Source organism: Nicotiana sylvestris, chromosome 6 (genome assembly GCF_000393655.2).
Source record: "Nicotiana sylvestris chromosome 6, ASM39365v2, whole genome shotgun sequence".
NCBI classification, from domain to species: Eukaryota; Viridiplantae; Streptophyta; class Magnoliopsida; order Solanales; family Solanaceae; genus Nicotiana; species Nicotiana sylvestris.
In genome coordinates, this window is record NC_091062.1 from 152,922,467 (window position 1) to 152,929,124 (window position 6,658).

At 35.2% G+C, this 6,658-nt stretch overlaps 1 long non-coding RNA gene across 2 annotated transcripts; it reads right to left on the bottom strand.

Annotated features, from left to right (window-relative positions):
* Positions 1-1,909: 1,909 nt before the first annotated feature.
* LOC138872090 (uncharacterized) lies at positions 1,910-4,581 on the bottom strand. 2 transcript variants are annotated; one of them, XR_011400519.1, is made up of 3 exons: positions 4,376-4,581; positions 4,139-4,266; positions 1,910-2,060 (listed from the first exon to the last, which is right to left on the bottom strand). It is a non-coding gene; the product is annotated as an uncharacterized lncRNA (long non-coding RNA). The 2 variants fall into 2 exon arrangements; XR_011400520.1 differs by lacking the exon at positions 1,910-2,060 and adding an exon at positions 2,806-3,061.
* Between the last annotated feature and the right edge of the window lie 2,077 nt (positions 4,582-6,658).

Genomic DNA, 6,658 nt, shown 5'->3' on the forward strand with positions numbered 1-6,658 from the left:
GGTACGTCTGCCACGAGATACATGAAATGGGAGCGTGTGGCACGCCTGCCACGAGATACAAGAAATGGGATTGGGTTGCATGCCTGCAACAAGATGTGAAAAGAAAGTGAAATCTGTCTTTGTTTTCTTTATTCTTGTTAGTGGTTGAATTTTGATTCCTTTATAATTCTCTTGATATTCTGTTTTTACCTTTTATTCCCTGAAGCATGTTTTACCCCTCCTATCTTTACTTGTTATTAACAATTCAAGTGTATTAACTGTTTAGATCTCTTTACTGTTGTGATCCTTTGTGTTGGAATCCATAGTGTTTACAATACCTCGCTTTATTTTTTTTTATATGTTCAATACTCCAAATTTCAACAATTGTTACATTTTTAACTCAATTGATTTCTCAACTAAATTTTCCTTAAACCTTTTGAGGTTGTACTTTACTTAAAAAGGAATTTCTACTATGTTTTGATTTATTGATGTCTCGTATTAAAGGTAATGATTCATTCGATATTGCACTTTAATTGAAAAGGGTATTTTCTTTATCAAATGATTTCTAAAAATAACTTCATCTTTTCTTGCTGATTTCCTAATTGGGTTGGAAGCTGCACTCTACTTTATGTTAAGTGAATGAGGCTCTTTGAACATTCTTAATTATATTGGGTTATGAAACCTATGAACTGAGTAACATGAGAATATTGTTGTGCAATATGAGACAGAAATATGTGGGCACAAGGTGTCGGCGAAAATATTATGGTTTTATTTAATGGCACGTGAGTTGTCTGTGCGATTGTGATACAAATATGGGCACGAGGTGCCGTGAAAATATGAAAGTGAGCTGAAACCTATATTATTTATGATTATGAAATGAGGCGTCACAAGGTGACCTTTACTCGAAAAAATTATATTCGAAAGATATTTATTTAAAGGAAATATATTCGAAATATATTCATTGAAAAATATATTATCTTAGAGATTATTACTTGAAGGATTTATAGGCGAAAGATTTATATTTTAAGGACTTGATTAATTGATTGCACTTGTATCTATTATTTGTTGAGAAACATTTATGGTGTTCGTGTTGCCTTCTATTTATATCACTGGTTGATCATTGTTGCCATCATTGTTATCTGCTTCCTATTATTTTTGTACGCTATATTTCACAGGTTTATTTGGTAGTCTGGTCCTAGCCTCGTCACTACTTCGTCGAGGTTAGGCTAGGCACTTACCAGCACATGGAGTCGATTGTGCTGATACTACACTCTGCACTCTTTTGTGTAGATCCCAGTATTGTAGACTTCGGACCGCAGTGAGATTGTTGTTTCTTGTTCATCAGGCGACCCGAGGTAGTCCTGCAGGCGTCCACAGGCCTTGGCGTCTCCTTCTATCTACTATTCCTGTTTCCTTCATGTATTTCCAGAGAGAGTGTTGTATTTATTTCTTTTAGACCTTTATTTGTAGTACTCCTAGACAGTCTGTGAAGTTGTGACACCAGTCTTGGGTAGATTTGTTATGGAATGGTATTAGCAGTACTATTAAAACTTTACAATGCAGTCTTCCGCTTATTCAATTCTGTTGTTATCTAATTGTTGGCTCTTAACTGTCATCGGATTAAAAATGGAAACAAGGTAAATAGTTCCGTTGGTTGACTTGCCTAGCTTTCACTAGTAGGCGCCATCATGACTCCCGAAGGCGAAAAATCCGGATCGTGACAGTGGAGGTACATCATTGCTATTCAATGACAGCCTATTGAACAACTTGGGAACAGATGTATAAAGGAGTTTCCCCGCAACCACATTAAATAGGACCAAAGTAGTCTCCCCTGTATTATCCCTAATTCTGACATGTATTTTGTACCTATGGTTACAGAATAAGTTAGAATAAATGACATTATAAATCATATGTACATTATTACCTGCTTCCTTACTTCACCAAAAGAATTGGCATGTATAGACCGTTAAGACACCGTATGCAGGTACAATCTTCTTCGAGCACGAGTTGTATGAAATATAGTATCAATCAAAATAGTTGTCTATTTCCTTAATGTTGCCCCTCACATTCACAGTGTATTCCTAACATATAAAACACTCTAATTATATAGTATAAGCATGTTGAGAATTGGGTATTTTTAAAAAGAAGCAAGAATATGGAAATCACTTGTATTTCGGCAGGAATATGGAAATTACTTGTATTTCGGCAATCCAGTCAGACTCAGAGACGGAGCTAGGATTTGAAGTTTATGGGTTCGGGAATTCTAATCCTTTTAAGTTACTGGGTTCTAAATAAATAATTTATACATATTCAACGGATTTTTAAAGATAAATGTAGGGTTTTAACCAAAGCTACCGGGTTCGGCCGAACCCATAAGAAACATGCTAGCTCCGCCCCTGGTCAGACTCCAACAACTCATTAATGGTCATCCTGTTGAAAAACATCTCTTCCTCAATGAGACGACTATTGAAATTAAGGCTTTCAATAGTTTGTACCCGAACAAATATGGATGCAAACTTTTGAATCGACAATAATATGTAATCTATTTCAAGATTTACAAATATTTTGCTTGCAGATGTGGTGGCGATAGTAACCTCACCTATTAATATTGAATGGAATAAAAACCAAACTTTAATACATCTTCAGTACATAAGTAGTAAAATACATAGCAATGATCATTAAATATAAAAAATTACCATGGAATTTTTTAACTGTTGTAGAAGTCACTATGACAATGTAAGGGCCAGAGCCATTATACAGATAAGATCAAACTTTTCTCCAAATTCTTCCCACAAAGTTATTTTTGATTATGTAGAATTGGCCAGGGAAAAAGATGAAACAAAATCTAGTTGAATAAAAATTTATAAGATTCATCTAAAATATAATATAAAGATATGTGCATATACAACTTAGAAAACAAAATGAAGGTAGCAATTAATCAATTTTTTGGAAGATGACACACAAAAGGTACTTAAAAAGCAATGTGAGGCTTAGTAATTGGTAACAATTTCGATGTCCCCTTTTTTCCACTTATTTCCAACACTCTCTATGTCATCAATGGTGCATAGACAACCAACCACATCTACAATATAAACTGAAAGAAGCAGTCATTTCATAATTAAATTGGAATTAAACAAAATGTAGAAACAAAGATTGATAGTAATATATGTACCTAATAACACGGTATTATCGTTCAGCCTTGAGCTAATCATTTTTTGTTTTATGAATTCAAATCCGTTTTTAGGAATATTAACAATTTCTTCGCGTAGTTCGTGGAGCGAAGTTGTGAGTAAGAAAATAATTTTAAAAGAACTTGTCACTGGATGTTGTATTCAATCTGTACAACTACTATTTTTTTAAGGTTCATTTCATGTTATAATATAGTCTACCCTCCATATAACTAAACTGTATATAAACAAATATTTAGAGATATTGTTGTACAATGTGTGGCCTATAATTTTTGCCCTTTTTTTTTTGGTATATAGCTGTGACTAATCATCCCGTTATTTCTCTAGAAGTAAGAGAAGAGGTGTGCATTTTGAAGGCAAAGAAGATGATTTAGATAAGGTGAAAAGGCAATAATACTGGATGATAGAAATAATTTATTACATAGCCATCACTATTTTGCAGGGGAAAAATATGTTTCTGATCAACATAATGTTGAAGGCCATCGCATTGTGAAAGTACAATGCAATCCTCCTTTGTGCAACAATGTTGTAGCGGATTCTTCGTAGCCTTTCAATTTAGATCCTTTTGTTCTGTTTCGATACCAATTGGGAGGGAGTCAATATGACTAATAGGAAACTGACTTGTTCCGGGGGAGTGTGTTTTTTGGAGGAGAAAGAAGAGGACTTAAATAATGACGAAAAGGCAATAGTATGAGAAAATTGAAAAACTTTAGTTCATGATCATATTTTGGTGGGGTTTTTTTATTTTATATGATCACTACATTGTTGAACCAATGTTAAATGCATTTGTCGCTTCAAGCAGAAAACAATAGTGTAGAGAAGCTCGGTAGATATTACCTAAAGTATAATATTAATTGAAAGATGTTGTCACCAAATCTTAAAAATACGGTACGAATAGTATTTCAGAATGTTTGGACCTTTAGTTCTTAACTATGCGAAAATTTGATTGGTGAGGAATATTAGGAGTGTACCTCAATCTCGTAACAGCGTTTTGTATTCGTATTCCTTGTGCGTCAACACCATACTTGTAGAGCGGAAAGATTTGTTTTGTCTTGTATACCTTCTGCGTCCACACCTATATTAGTTGAGCGGACAGATTCTGGGAGCAAAAAAGGTAGTATTTTCAAGTTCAATTAGATTAGTCGAATAAACTAGCACAATAATTGGTAAGAATAATCGGTAAACATTCTTCGAAAAGGATTACATACCAACATCTATTGGGTGAACCGGAGTATATTGTGTTTCTGGGTTTAAGGATTGAAAATTTTGTCAGAACATGCCGTGGATAAAGAATGGGGACATTAGAAGGGGATTAAAGATATTGTTTCCTTAAAAAAAAAAAATTGTAGAAGGTTGGGAGGGAAATTGAAAGGGTGGAGAAGTATAGAGAAATTGGAAGATTTAGAAGGAGAGCAAATAGGGGAAAAGGGAGTAGAGAATCGTTACCATACAATCGTTGTGAGAGAATCGTTGAGTAGATGAAGTATTGAGGAATTGTAAGCCTGCAGAATCGGTGTGGATGTGAAGCGGTTTGGGTGAATGAGAGCGCCACGTCACCTGCGTTAGGTCCCTCAATTATATATATACTAGTGATGGTTGCATGTGCTGCGCACGGGCCCAATCAAGGTGAAGTCGAGCATTTTCTAATTCTATATGTAATTAATGAAATATTTATTGGCATTCTTGCAAGTTTTCTGTAAAATACTTTGTTAAAATAAAGAGCTAGATATCAATGGTGACGTAAAATAGTTAACAGTCATATGTATGAGTACATTGATACAAAGGAAAAAAAATTAGATAAATAGGTGTAAGCACGTGATTTTTGCCCTATGAAAGAATTACTCCCAAAAAATTTAAAATAAAATAATTTTTCCTTGGTGTGCAATTTTTTGAATTTTTGTGGTATTTTTGTATATTTGTCTGTGCATGTTTATTTGTTAAATTAAATAAAAAATACAAAAATATGTCACATTTTGCATTAGGATTTAATCCTACAATTGTTAGTAATTAAGTTTGTTTTACAAAAATTGAGAATTACAAAAATAGGCATCTTTTGCATTTTTAGCATTTAATGTCCAATTGTACAATTTCATGCTTACTTATTACTTAATTGTGTGTTAATTGTTATTGGAAGTTAATTTGCGCTTTTATAAATTAATTTAGTTCTATATGATAGTTTAAGGATTTTTAGAATTTAGTTTTAGAAAAATTAAAAGAAGAAAAGAGAGCAAAAAAAATAAAGAAAATCGGAATTAGGCCTCTTCTTCAAATTCAAGCCACAGGCCCAAAAAATATCCAACCTTCCCCATGACCCGGTCCATTTCAAACCGGGTCGACCCAGTCCATAACCCAACACCCCTATTTCCCTATCTTTCAAAAAAAAAAACCTAACAGTCTTTTCTTTCACTGTTGAAGCCCGCCCCCACCCCCCTCTCTTTCTTTCTTCTTCCTCAAGCTCCAAGCAAGCCATCAATAGCTACCCTCTTCACCATCTCCACACACACACACCCCCTCACCCCGTCACACTCACACACACACACGTCAACACATACACACACATACACAATGGAAAACGCACACACGCAACAGCCGTTCATGGCTGTTGCTTCTTCTTCGTTCTTCGTCCAAACGACCAAACGACCCTACTGTCATCGCGCAGCTGCTGCTCCGTCCAGCCAGTCACACATAGTCCGTTGCATCGTCGACCACCTTCGATGTTTCTTCGTCTCCGAGCAGCCATGAACGAGCTCGAGCTCAAGCTTTCATGGTTGCCGACTTCGACCATGGCTTCGTCCAAACGAACATCGTCGCTGCCACCAGTTGAGCAGCGTTGCTATTGCTGCTTCGCCCACCTGTTGCTGCTCCGACGAACTACTGCTTCCATGTCGGATGACAGCATGAATTCATGACGCTGCTACTGGTCGTGTTGCTGCTATAGTTGAGCAGCGTTGCTAACTGCTTCGTTGCTGCTGTTGCTTCGCCCTTCATCGTCGTCAGTTTGATTATAGCTTGAGCTCGAGCTCTCATGGTTGTTGCTCGTCGTTCCTCAGTTTCAATCCGTCGAGGTCGTCTTTTGTCGTTTTGAGTTCGTCGAGTTTAAGAGGAAGGTGGATTTCGTTTGAAATCGAGATCCGTTAGGTCATTGGCAGACTTGGCTCGAGTTCATCGTCGTTCCGATCCGGTTAGTTGGTTTAAGTTTCGTTTCTGTCCGTAATTTGTTTGATATTTTTCGGATTTGAAATCAAATATGTTTGATATTAACTTCATGTTCATCGTTTTTTTTATATTTTTTCTTCAGTTTATTTCATTCATTTTTCTTATTTATTTTAGGTAGAAATTGATTAGTTAATTATAATGTTGCTAGATTTAAATTGAAGATTCATTTGATTATTTTTTTTAGTTTGTTTTATTAATTTAAAAGGATTTAATGTTAATATAAAAGAATGTTAGTTTAAATCGCTTGAATCTGTTGTTTGTTGTAGATTAAATTC